The sequence below is a fragment of the Spinacia oleracea genome, chromosome 3, assembly GCF_020520425.1.
Source record: "Spinacia oleracea cultivar Varoflay chromosome 3, BTI_SOV_V1, whole genome shotgun sequence".
NCBI classification, from domain to species: domain Eukaryota; kingdom Viridiplantae; phylum Streptophyta; class Magnoliopsida; order Caryophyllales; family Amaranthaceae; genus Spinacia; species Spinacia oleracea.
Genome location: NC_079489.1, coordinates 84,253,107 through 84,266,827, shown reverse-complemented (window position 1 = coordinate 84,266,827; position 13,721 = coordinate 84,253,107). Strand labels below are relative to the sequence as shown.

Here is a 13,721-nt window from a genome sequence, read left to right as displayed (position 1 = left end):
TTTGTTTTGTGATTGAGCGAAAATTGTTTCTTGCTATTGTCATCTTACCCCACGTTGCATCATATATTTATATTCTACAAGGTATGCGGCGACGACTAGCTTGATTGAGAACAGTTTGTGGCTAAGCTTGGTTGTTTCAATTGTGGATCATGATACTTTGTGGTTCTATTTGTATCCGAGCTAGATTTCTGTCTTAATAATTTGTTTGATTGTTTGCCCGAGAGTTGAGTTGGTTTGTTCAGGTTCAATGAAAGTCATGTGCGTCTCATTTCTCTGTCTTCGGTCTAATGTTGCTTGGGGACAAGCAACAGTCTAGCTTGGGGGAATTTGATGAATCATATTTATATAGGGTATTCTAGGTTCATTTAGGCTGTATTTCTAGGCATTTGTCTCATTTTAGTTGCATTTAGAGTCATAATTGCATAAGTCGTCGTTATTGTACTCTATTGCGCTCCGTTTGTGTTTTCTTTGATATTTCAGGTGATTTTACAATCATTTGGGTGCTTTCGGAGTGTTTGGAGGTGGATCATATGATCACCGGATGGTTTGAGTCGGAGACGAAGTGTTTAATCGGAGAATTGAGCTTTCCGGGGATGATTAGCTCGATGTATCGCTTGTGCATAGGCTCGCAAGATCTCTCGTTGGCTCACAAGATCTCTCGTTGCCTCGCAAGATCCCTCGTTGGCTCGCAAGATCCCTCGTTGGCTCGCTACATCTATCGTCGTGCCTCGTCGTTTCATGGCAGCCTGCTATGCATCTCACTAGGCCAGCGAGGGATGGCTCGCTAGCTCCCTCGCTGCTCTACTTTCTTGTTAGTCGCTCATCATCATGCCAGCGAGGGATGGCTCGCTAGCTCCCTCGCTGCTCTACTTTCTTGCTAGTCGCTCATCATCATGCCAGCGAGGGATGGTGCGCGAGATCCCTCGCTGCCCATGCCTCGCCATCTTTCTTGCCGTGTGCGTGGCTCGTGCTCGGGTTTGGCTGCCACGTCATCGCTCCATCGACCAATCATCGACGACTTTTATTTTTTATTTTCTTATTTATTTATTTATTTTATTTTAGAAAATAGGAGCATATAAATACTCAAGGAAACTAATTTATTTCCCTCATGTTATATTTTCCTTAGAATTCTTTTAGATGCTTAGTTTTATTTTTCTCTCTTCATATTATTTAGCCCTAGTACACTCCATTCGATCGATCAATATAGAGGTATTTTTCATAATTCTTCTTGCTTTGAATTATTGTTTTCTATTATTGTGCATTATAAATTTCATTATTATTTCATATTTCATGTTCGTTAGTCTAGTCATGAGCGAGTAGTTTTATTCTAGGGCTAAGTAAGGGAAGCCATGTTTATACCATGATTGTTATGCATTAAAGTTTGTTAATTTATAGATTATGCTTGACTAATTCCAATTGATTTGTTATTAATTGTTGATTCATGTAATTGGCCAATATCGTGGATTGATTATCTAGCTAATAGGAATTAGAATTGAAAGATCATATTCTTAGAGGCTTTGTGCAATTGGCAATTCTTATTATGTTAGCGACCGTACTGCATATGTTGGATTGAAAGTGTTAAGACCCGACCGTAGGATTAACATATACTTTAATTACTCGGCCTAGCCTATTCATTGTCGAATTGATTTGTGTTCTTGGATTGGTATAAGCATGGTGAACCGAACAGACGCCCTAGACCTTTAATTCATTGATAAATTACGCATTTTTATTATTGCTTTAGTTTTACTAGTTAACACTCAAAATCAACTTTCGTTATTGAAATAGTTCGTATAATTGGGAAAAAATTAATAGAACTTGTCTCCCTGTGGGATCGACCCGTATTTGCTAAGTATCTGCTAACAACAGACATCGTACACTTGCGGTATCACTTTTTAATTCATGCGGTAGCCTTAACTCCCCCGCGAACGTCGTGCGCGGGGCGACAATTCAAAAACAAAATCAATTCCGGCGCGACCTCCTTCTACCCTTCTTCCTCCTACTCGCCTACCTCACTCCCCTTCTCCTCTTCCTCCTTTTCGCAGCCTTCATTCTACCTTTAACGATTTCGGTGAGATTGGTTTTATTTTCAGGCAGAATATGCGTGGGTGGTCGAAATTATTGGAGAGAGAGATACATAGGGGGTGGTTGGTTTGGAGAGGTTTGATGGAAAAAGAGCTTTTTGATGTGAACTAGAGGTTTGACTTTTTTTAAAAAAGCTAGTTGGGAGTGTTTGGTTATGAGAGGTTTGAAAGTGAGTTTTGGGGTGAAAAAGCTATTCTCAAAAATCTCAATATAGGACATTTTTGCAATTAGAGGTTTGAGAAAGTGAATGTAAAATTAGTATTTTGTCCTACTATTGCCTAAAATTACAACACTTAACAAGCTTAGGATTTTACATTATTTCCTTTACCCCATTTACTACTCTTTACTCGTTGTAATAAAATTTATATTAGTACGTTGAAGTACTTAATTAAAACTATTGCAATGATGCTTGTAATATCATTACTAACATTTCTCTATTTGCATATCAATAATTTATGCATTTAAAATTTTAATTAAGAATAATTTTTTTTTTAATTTTTTTTTTGTTTTTTGAAAGGGAAAATAAATTTGTTCTATTATTTCTATTCTTATCCTCTACTTCCTAAAAAAGCCGAACATGCCTCCATGTTTTGCATCATTTTTCTTGCCCATTATGCCCCCAATTTTATTCATTATTTACCGTATTGCAATTCCCACTTAAAATATCATTAATAAATTTCCTTTTTTATGTTTTTAAACAATAAACACATGTCTCCTTTATACACACTAGTCGTTGGCCGCGATCGTTGCGCGCGGTGTAGCTGGGAATTTCAAATTTAGCATCATTGTGTTCTTGTGCTTATGAGCCTATGGAATAATAGTATGTATAGTTTTGTTGTGCTTTTATTCTACAATAGCGAAATTATGAGTCTATGGAACTTGTAGTTTTTCAACGTAAGCATAAGAGTATTTCATTACTTAATTATAATGTATAGCTTACAAAATTAAGGGTCCAACATTCACTCAATCAAACCTCCAAGGTGATTTGTTACATGATACCCATTTGTTAAGTTGATTTGTTACATGATACCGAGTTATTAAGGTAGTCATTCCTGCTCTGGAAAAAAAGGGAAGACATAACGCAATGACGTTGGTATAGTTACTAAGGTTGTTTTTTTTATCTGATGGGTGTAGGCGATATTTCTAACAACAACAAATTAGCGCCTCAAACTTACTTCGTATTTTACAAGCTATGTTATTCGAAAGCAAGTGTGTGTCCAAGTGTTTGGAGTCGACTAATTTGTGAAAACTATCCATGAGGATCTGACATGGATCATGAACGTGAAATGAAGAGCCTGAGTAACATAGTCAACAAAAGTTTCCTAACAACAAACTGCAAATCGTATAAAAATAAAAATAACACAAGAAATAGAAAGACGGGAGAAAACACAAAGGCAAAAAAACAGAAAAATGGACATGGACATAGTTGCTCTAAAAGGGCCAAAAAACATAAAAATGGACGTAGTTACTCCAAAAATTGGTTTATGGCAAAAACAGAGATATACTAACCCGTTCTTCACCTTACTGCATACGAAGATATTGTATTATACTCCCCAAGCCAAGTTACCATATCTCCTCACTCAAAAGATGAGAACTTGCAGAAGGAAATAATATTTGAACACTGATCATATGCAGTTAAGATAAGGACACATGCCCAAGGAGCACAATTATTACATGTCTATCAGTGTACCCAAAACATTAACCAAAGTGTATGCCTAGTTAGTTATTTTTTTTCAAGTTACCCTTGTGTGATAAAAGTGTTCTCATTATAACAACTTGTGCAAGGTTGAGTCATAACTCGAGAAATTCACACAATGCTCTTACGTAGTACTCCGTAGTTCACAGAAATACCACAACAAAGAAGTCATGACCACCTACTACAAATATCCAAATAAAAGGCTAAAATGATTGGAAAACTTAAGGCATTGTATACCAAAAACGAGACAATGTTAGCATTATACTAAAGAAATATATTTAGCTTTTGCACTAATGCTAATCTATCACTTGTGTTTTATATATAATAGACCACGAATAAAGTATGAGTACTGACAACTTGGGATACTAATTAATGAGAGTTTAATATATAATTCCAATAAATCTGATATCAAACTGAACTATATTCACCTGGTCCAACGTCTGATACTTAAAGCATTAAAGCGCCACACATAACCACAACCAACACTTAAGTTGAGGTTTATAAACAAACATGTGAATTTGATGATTATAAACAATTACTTATAAACTCAGTAATATATCATAGGAAAATATATTTACTCATGTGTTTAGTGGTTCACTTTGCTATACAAAGAAAGGGTATAAGTTCACACAATAATACAATTTTCAGGTGAAAATTTAAAACAAATAGCTCAGAAAGAATATATATTAGAGCACAAATTGATGAAATTCACATAAATTAAAATATCAATTTTCTCTAAAAAAAAACCCAGAATCTCCAAGAACATAAGAAGTCCTCTTCACTTACAAAAATTAGCCTCGAAAATGCGACAAAGCATGAGATTATGTTTAAATTATAGGTCAAATAAACTAGCCTCAAGAAACATCAATTATACGCCGATAATTTCAAATACTACCCAAAAATTATTCCCCAAAACCCAAAATTTAATAATTACAACTGCAATTCAAATCTTGTACTCAAAATCTTGATTACATTCGAAATTCGAAATCAGGTCCTGCAATCTTAATCTAATCTTTAACTTGCAAAGACAGAAAGAAAAAAGAAGAGGAGTATTATATTGTGTTAATTCGAATGATATTCGATATCGCTGTTGGTTTTGATCCGTTTGTAAAAGTTGATATAAGTAAATGCTTGTTTGAGTTTACTGATGAAAATGGCGTGGAACAAGAAAGAAGAAGATGGATATTGGCAGTTTAATGGGTAATGAAAGAAAACATGTGGGCAAGAGGAGTAAAAATGAGAAAGAAAGGCACGTGTATACTATATATATATATATATATATATATATATATATATTGAAAGTTACTGTTCATAAGCTACAGCATGTGTCCTCCCACTTTTTAAAGGGTAGAAATTTATACAAAAATCCAAAAATATGTAGGGGTGAGCGGGACCGGGCACCCAGTCAAAAACTACAAGAACGAAAACATGAAGGATATAGAAGCAAAGATGATAGTGTTGGTGACAGCCTCCTGAGCAAAACCGAGAGCTTTATGAACTTGATCACCATCAACTTTGTAGATATGCACCTAAAACTATTAACTTTATCAATATCATTATTCTCTTTGATTCGTATTTAGATTCTTATTATAAAAGATGGACTCAATATCCCCTCTACTGAAATTTGTGTTACATCCAAATTAAAATTATCGTTTTGATATAGTTAACTAAAGTAATAAACTAAACTACTCCTTCCATTTCTATGAGTTCATATAAACGACGTTATCTGAAAGATTTTCCATTACGAATGTATGTATGTAGGACACACGCAAGAGGCGAGAACAACGACCTTTTAAGATTGAGGTTTGGAGCTTCTTTGTAGTCAATATACTGGTTAGGTGGCGTCCCCATTCTACATTGAAAGTCTTGTCGTTGGTGTTAAAAATCTCATAAATAACATGACCAAGTACTTTCACATTTCTGAAATTTTAATAATTCCTCTGTTCCATAAACATCGCACCATCTTGTTTTTTACACTATTCACACTAGACATTTGTTTATTTTTTGTGATTCCTACCTAAGTAAAATTGTAAACATCTGAGATCTGGTTAGATTCGTATCAATAATATATATTTTTTAATTATAAAATATTTGTAAATTTTACTTATACATAATTCGAGATATTAAGAGTCAAAATATGTGTTGGGAAGGGCAATTAAACCTTGATGCAATATTTAAGGAACGGAGGAATTATGAATTTCTGCTTGTTTAATAAATCATCGTTTTGTATTTAGTAATTAGGGGGTGTTAAACGCAACCTGATTTTACTTGACGCAACCCTTTTTCCTTTCATTTGTTTCATTCTGAAAAAAAACCCAACCCGCACTTTTATTATTTTCTCTCTACCTTTTTTAGTGTAACGTGTACCTAATAAAATTAGAATACATATTTTGATTGAAATGGACGATTTTTTTGAATTGGAAGACCTGGGAATTGAGGTAATATTCATTTTTTTTTCCCTAATTTTTCGAGTCATTTCATGCAACTTGTATGAAATACACACTACTATTTTGTACAGATTGAACATAATAGAATTAACTATTTCGTGCAGATTGAACATAGTGGGACTAACTATTTCGTACAGATTGAACAAAATATAATTAACTATTTCATACAGATTGAACATAACAGAACTATGTATTCCAAACAAATTGAAAAAACATTATTAAAATTTCGTATACATTGGACGAAATAGTGTATAATATTTCACTCATAATACATGTAATAGTACACAATATTTCATGTAAAATGAACAATTAACACATGTTATTATGCACAGATTGAACAAAATGGTACTCATTGTTTCATATATGTTGGACAAAGTAACATACTTCCTCCGTTCCGGAAATATCGCACAATGGTTGACTTTTACTTCTCTAACTTTTACTCTTAATATCACAAATCGTGTGCAAGTAAAATTTATTATATTTAGAAAATATGTATCGATACAAATCTAACATGACCCCACATGACTAAAATTTCCTTACATACGAATCACAAAAAATGGCCAAAGTCGTAGTGTGAATAGTGTAATAAACAATGGTGCGATATTTCCGGAACGGAGGAAATATATGATTTATGAAAAATATTGCATTTCGTTTCTTGTATAATGTATGAAATAATAATTATTATTATTAGTGTTTGAAATTTGAATGAAACATGTTATATTCGTGTATTTTACTTGAATTATTGTGATATTATTTTTTCCGTTGTTGTTGTGTTAAAAAATATTTTTCCTAAAAAAACTTGTTTTGTAGGATTGTTCATACATTGAAATAGTTAGCGAGAATGTGATTGATTATATAGAATTTTTTACAACCACTACAGTGTTTTCTTTTCGAAGAGAAATGCTTGATTGAGTGATTGAAGTGGGTATAATGCATAATATTGTCATTATCATTGCTCGATCTGAAGGTGGGGAAGGTCATGGTTTTGGAACGGCGACGTCCTTGCAATGTTGTAATATGTCGAGTACACTGTAAAACAGTCATAGAATTCGATAGAGAAACATCACCAAGACAGGCATTGTCAACATGGTGATGGAATCATGCAAAGATTAAAAAATGTGCTAATTAACAATGAAAATTATACAACAACCAGCCATCGATTCACTTACTTTATTATTACACAAGCTTCCATTCTCTAAAAATGCAAAGTCTAGGTAACTTCTATGTAAAATGCCAAGTAATGAGCAAGTCAACTACACGAAATTCTCAAACTATACAAACTTGCCCCACCTTGGAATTTTTTTTCTTTCTATTATGTGGAGTTAAAAGCTTTTGACCAATGTCAGACATGAAATATAATACTAATCCAGACTTGGTATGGTCGACTTGTTACAGAAACAAGCCGCGCAATGGAGATTGAACTAGTGTTAGATGCTAAGATGGTAGAAGATTTGGTTGTCTTGTCCAGCTCAACAAATAGCTTATTCTTAGCCACTTCTGATTCAGCAATTGCTTCAATTATAATATCCGCAGAATGAAAATCCTCCAAACTCGTGGTACAGTGTAGGCGTTTCAGCGCATCACTGATGACAACCTACCATGAGACAATAAAAATGAGTTGAGTTTTGAGTACAATAAACAAGCATAATAAATCATGGGTTAGCAAACCTGGTGCACCCTACAGAGAATACAAACCTACCTTGTCAACATACCCATAATTCTTGCACAATTTTTATAGAACACAATTAAAAGAAAATCCAGTTCAAAAATTATGGTGCCAGAAGAACTACCACAAACAAGTACCAATACTGCTACGAATAGAGTCTAAGAAGGTTCAGACGTACACAGCCTGATCCCCAACTAGTGTGAATCTGTAAAGAGATCACTCGTTTACTCTAAAGACCTACAGACAACATTTTTGTAAAAGTGTGACAACTTGATGTAATTTGTTTTATTGCAGAATAAGAAAACATCATGGTAGAAAACTTCTTACCTTAGTAACACTTCAAGTGTTATTCAATAGCCTAGGAGAGGGTGGCCCTCAAGCTGAAGTATCATCTACTGCAGGGGATTTCAGAAGAAGAATAAAGATAGCATACCCTTGGGCATTGGAAACTTAAAGGAATTGAATTGACATACTTTTAGCAATAAATCTAATAACTGTCTCAACCGCAAGTAAAAGCATCTAGCAACATGATACTCCGTCCACCAATCAATAGTAAGAGAAAGAAACAAGTCGGCAGAAAAACAAAGAAAAAATGTTTTTTGAAATTCGATTCCAAGAGGAAAAGGTGAAGAAGGATGAAAGCCTTGAGAAGAATGTAAAAGGCCGTAAAGTAGTGGTATTTCTTTTTCTTTTTTTTCTGGTAAATTAAAAACTTTATTACCAAAGGTACGAACCAGTTGAAACTAAACAAAGAAACAAAAACCTACAGAAAAGGGTGCGCAAACCGCAACCCAAACCAAAAAAAACACAACTAGCAACTACAAGGGGAGCAGGCAGTAGCACAAAAAATCAGCACATGTCACAGCATGACCAGTAACCAACAAGAAATATAGCAGCAGTCAGTGAACTTGAAGCAACCCGCAGAGAACACATCAGTTGCAAAAACCACACGCTGCACAACCAACAAAAACAGTAGCTACAATAAACAACTAGCAGCATCACACGACAACAGACTGCAGCAAGAGAACAGAGTTGCAGCACAAAAACAACCTGCAAACACCACAAACAGAGCAACCAGTCTACACAGAGCCAGTTGTAGACTACTGCAGAATCTTCCTCCCCATCATTCTAGCACAAAAACTTCAGCTTAAAAAGCAAGATAAGGAAGCAACAGTAACACAGAATGCACAAATAGTTTGCAACCAGCAGAACAAAAAAAGAGAAACACCTAAGGAACAAGACCAGCAAGATGAGGTTTCTGCAAACACCTTAGGTAAGACATCAGCTGAATCTGTTTTGGCAACTCGAAATTGACCTGTTGAATACTCTAAAACCTCCTCTGGTTCCTCTCCTTCCAAATCAGGTAGTGGTATTTCTTTCATGATTATTCAGTGCTTGTTTTCTTTGTAAATCAGGAGTTATGCTCTGCTTTGAATTGACATCTTCTGGTTGTTTTTACTGTGTTAATGGTTCAGCAGGGATACTTAAATAGTCTTAGAAGCTTCAAAATCTATATATCTGCTGAAACTAAAGTTCACAACACTTATGATGAGGTCTCTAAAGATATTAGAGACCTAAAGGAGGATACAAAAGAGATGAAAGAAAAGAAAGAATTGGAATAAGAAAAGAAAGAGGAAGTAATGAAGGCTCTTCTTCTGTTACCTCAGTTAGATAAGATGCCATTTTTATTTGGTTTAAAGACTAATTAACTTTTTCTCGTCACACTGCACTTATTGTCATTTAGGAAGCTGCACTCATGACTCTAGAACAATATGAAAAACTTCTCTCATAGAAGAAGCAGGCGTTGAATTCCCAGAAGACCAATCTTAGGAGAGTGTTTGTTGGCAAGGAGTTTGAGGGAATGCAACTGATTGAGAAAAGTCCAGATGGCACTGAGGTACTATATATGGGTTAGTCTTTTGATAATATTTATATGCTTTTCCAGGTATCTGCAAAGGACAAGAGGAAGATGATGTCAAGAGTGAAGTCGATATAGTGATACCAAGCTAGTGAGTCTGGAGTGGGTTGTGGTAGTTTTCATGCAGAAAACATGTACTACTAGTTTTAATTATGCTGGACATAGTTTTTGCTTTACTGCCTACTACTACTACTACTACTACTAATACTACTACTACTACTACTACTACTACTACTACTACCTATTAAGATAGAAAGATTAGTCTTATGTAGCTCCTTTACATACATTTTTGGAAGTGTGTTTTTATTAAGCAACACGATACTAATATCCCTCCACCCTGGAGGTTCCTCGATCAAAGCTGATGATAACAAAACTCGCTAGAAGGTTATACAACAGTAAGGCTAGTAGCTCCTTTAATTAGATTATACTTAACAAGCAAACAAAAAGATAACACATGAAATCAGATGTTTGATTGTCTAATTCAGATGAAGCATATGAAGTTACCTAACCTATTTCGGATACATCATATGAAATAGTATTATCTACTTTAGACATAATCTATGAAATTAGATGTACTATTTTGTCCTAACTACACAAAGCATACTAGCCTATTACACCCCAACTTTACAAAATTTGTAGTCAATTCCACCTAAACAACAAGAAACAACTTCATCTTTTTTGAACCGAATATATGAAACAATATAACTCAAGAAGAAGAAAAATATATAACTCATACTATCAAGCAAATACCCGAAATAACGAAATAAATTTGTAATCTATCAATAACCATCAAAATTCGAACTTTTTTTTTTTTGAGGAATTCACAAAGATTTTTGGTACAATACCCATATGAATATAATTCGAATTCCTAATTCAACATATGTAATTCGAATTCCTAATTCAACATATGCATAGGATTAGAATTCCTAATTCAAGTATATAATTCAAATTCCTAATTCAACCAATGCTTTGGAACCTAATTCCCAATTCGAATTCCTAATTCGAATTTCTAATTTCCTAATTCAAATTATGAAATAAATTATGCTAATTAATGAATATGAAAACCTAATTCCTAATTTTGAGCATGAAAACGATGAGATTGATTCTTGATGAGATTGATTCTTGATGAGATTGATTGGTGTTGGAGACGCCTCTTTGTCGTTCTTCAATTTTCTTGTGCTTTAATCCACGAAACAGGAAACCAGAAGTACGGGGAGTTTGAGAGTGTTTCGGTTTCAGAGAGATTAAGGTTGCGGGGGAGAGGGAAAAAAGACTAAAGGGTATTTTTGGTTTTTTACTGGGATGCGTTAAAGTAAGTAAGGATTACGTATAGCAACCGTCTTAGTAATTTGTTTGTGTTTAATTTTCCTTCGAACTATTATTTCTAGGTACTAATATTCTCTCTTAAAACATAATGTATCATCCTCGTAGACTTTAAATTCTTGTAAGTTGTAACTTTCCTTTTTGTATGATCTCATTGCTCTTTATCCTACATTTCAGCTTTTCTAATTTTATCAAATAATATACTCCCTCCGTTCTTGTTTATTAGTCCCCTTTCGGTATTAGTAGGGCTGAGCACGGGTCGGATATCCGATCCAAAATCCGACTTCGGATCGGATATCCGTATCTGAAAATTTTGATATTTCATATCCGTATCCGATCCGAACATTTTCGGATATTTGATATCCGATATCCGAAAGTTTTCGGATCGGGTATGGCGGATATCCAATATCCAAACTTCATTGTCTCACTGTTTCATAGATCTAGTTCATGAAGACTTTTATGGGCTAAACAAAGAAAGGAACAAAAAAAAAAAAAAAAAAACAGAGAATTAACAAAATCTGTTGATGACTAAAAATTGAGATAGTTTATTTGCAAAAAAAAAAAGTGAGATAGTTTATGGTATATAAAGAACAAAATACCAGATATACAAGGAGAGTATACATACATAGATCTAATAGATTAAAAAACTTAACTACCCGAGTAAAATTTACAACAAAATATATGTTAAAATGAAAAACTAAATTTATTGAACATTAGAACTCGCTAGTTCATAACGTTTCGTCTTTTAATTTTAATTTAACGGTGTTGTGGCTTCACCTTGGTTAGCATAACCTGTCTAAAATAGATAAGCATTTGTATTATGTAGAGAATTTGTTTGATTGTAGCAGATAGGTGAGAAAACACAATAGGAGTAGGAAAGTATGGAGGAAGAAGATGATTAGGTTTTGGGATTTGAGGAGAGAGAAGATGAAGCACATTTTGGGTGTGAATATGTGCGTGAAAGGCCGTAATAAAATTATAAAAGGGGCTAGCTAGTGGGCTGGTGAGTACTATTAAGACCCATATTTCAAACTCCATATTTACAAAATCTTATATTTCGGATATTTTTTCGGATATCGGATATCTAAAAATGTTGAATTCCATATCCGAATGGGTATCCGATATCCGATTTTTTGGATCGGATATCTGATCCGAAATCATTTTTCGGATCGGATATCCAAAAAATCGGATCAAATACGGATCGGATTTTCGGATTTTCAGATAGTTTTGCTCAGCCCTAGGTATTAGGATGTTTTTTTCGTTAGTCTCTTAGAGTTTTTCCTTATTTTTTCAATAATTATTCCCCTTTTATCGTTGTAGTACAATTGTAATTCTCTTTTCTTCCCAAATAAATATGCAAGTGGTCCCTTTATTTTTCTAATTTAACAATACTAAACACTCCACCTACCCATATTTTCTTAATTTTTCTATTTTCTACCCACATGAGTGAGATTATTTAGAGATTCACATGCAAGGTGTCATTTTAGTGGATTTTTCAATATTTCATAAGGGACTAATAAACAAGAACGGAGGGAGTAGGTCTTATTCCTATGACTCATAATCTTATAATTGTGTTTCCTGTTTCAAAATTACATTATATCTCAAGTGGCTAAACTTGATTTGAATATACGTTTTTTTATGATTATGTACAAGTGCATTAAGCTTCTTTGAAGTATAAACTTCTTTTAACTAATGTACATATTTACGAAGGTAGTCTAAAGGAGTACATTTCTAGTTTGGGATGTAAGAAAAACAAACTCTATGCATTAGACATACTATTACTTCATACAAACAATGAAATGTATGCAAATATTCTAATTATATTCTACATATATAAACATTTTAGTATCTTACATGACGTGCAACACACGTCTCTTTAACTAGTTTAAAAAAATAAAAAGAAGATAATTAACATAATGAACTATTGTCTAACTAATAAGAAACAAAGTATCCATAGTGGTCAAACAGCTAACAGCTAACAACTAATTTACCGAACACTTTTACACAAACAACTAATTCAACCAGCTAGTCAAACCAGCTAATATAAACAACCAGCTAATATAAACAGCTACTAGCTACCAGCTAACAACTCTTAACCAAACAGGGCCATGAAAAAATATGCAAGTAGTGAGGGAGGTCACAAAACAGAGTAAAGACGTACTTCTACGTGGTCGAACAAATTTTTATGTAGCAAGGATTTCACTTCCTACCATCTCAACTAGCTACAATGTTTGTAATATTTTCACATATAAATGTAAAATACAATCTTTTAAATTTAGGCACATTTTTCGAAAACGTAAACCCGACTAAAAGTAAAACGCCAAATAATGGTTTTATTTTAAAAGGTAAACACATACAGACGTACTTTTTACATGAGGACATTTTTAACTAGTACGGCGTCAATTAAAACGCTCTTACTATAAACTCCTCCTTAAATGAGGGTTTCTAAACCTCGAGTGACTTGTGTCCACATGGACACAAGTGATCCAAATACAATCATCTTGAGTACCAATATATAATATGTCAGTATCAAAATGCAAAATTGCTTAGAAATACCACCAATATAAGTCATATGTGTTATTATTGGTA

The 13,721-nt window shown here is 33.8% G+C and overlaps 1 long non-coding RNA gene across 1 annotated transcript; it reads right to left on the bottom strand.

Annotated features, from left to right (window-relative positions):
- Positions 1–7,278: 7,278 nt before the first annotated feature.
- Positions 7,279–12,103, bottom strand: LOC110786332 (uncharacterized). The gene is made up of 2 exons (XR_002532859.2): positions 8,219–12,103; positions 7,279–7,819 (listed from the first exon to the last, which is right to left on the bottom strand). It is a non-coding gene; the product is annotated as an uncharacterized lncRNA (long non-coding RNA).
- Between the last annotated feature and the right edge of the window lie 1,618 nt (positions 12,104–13,721).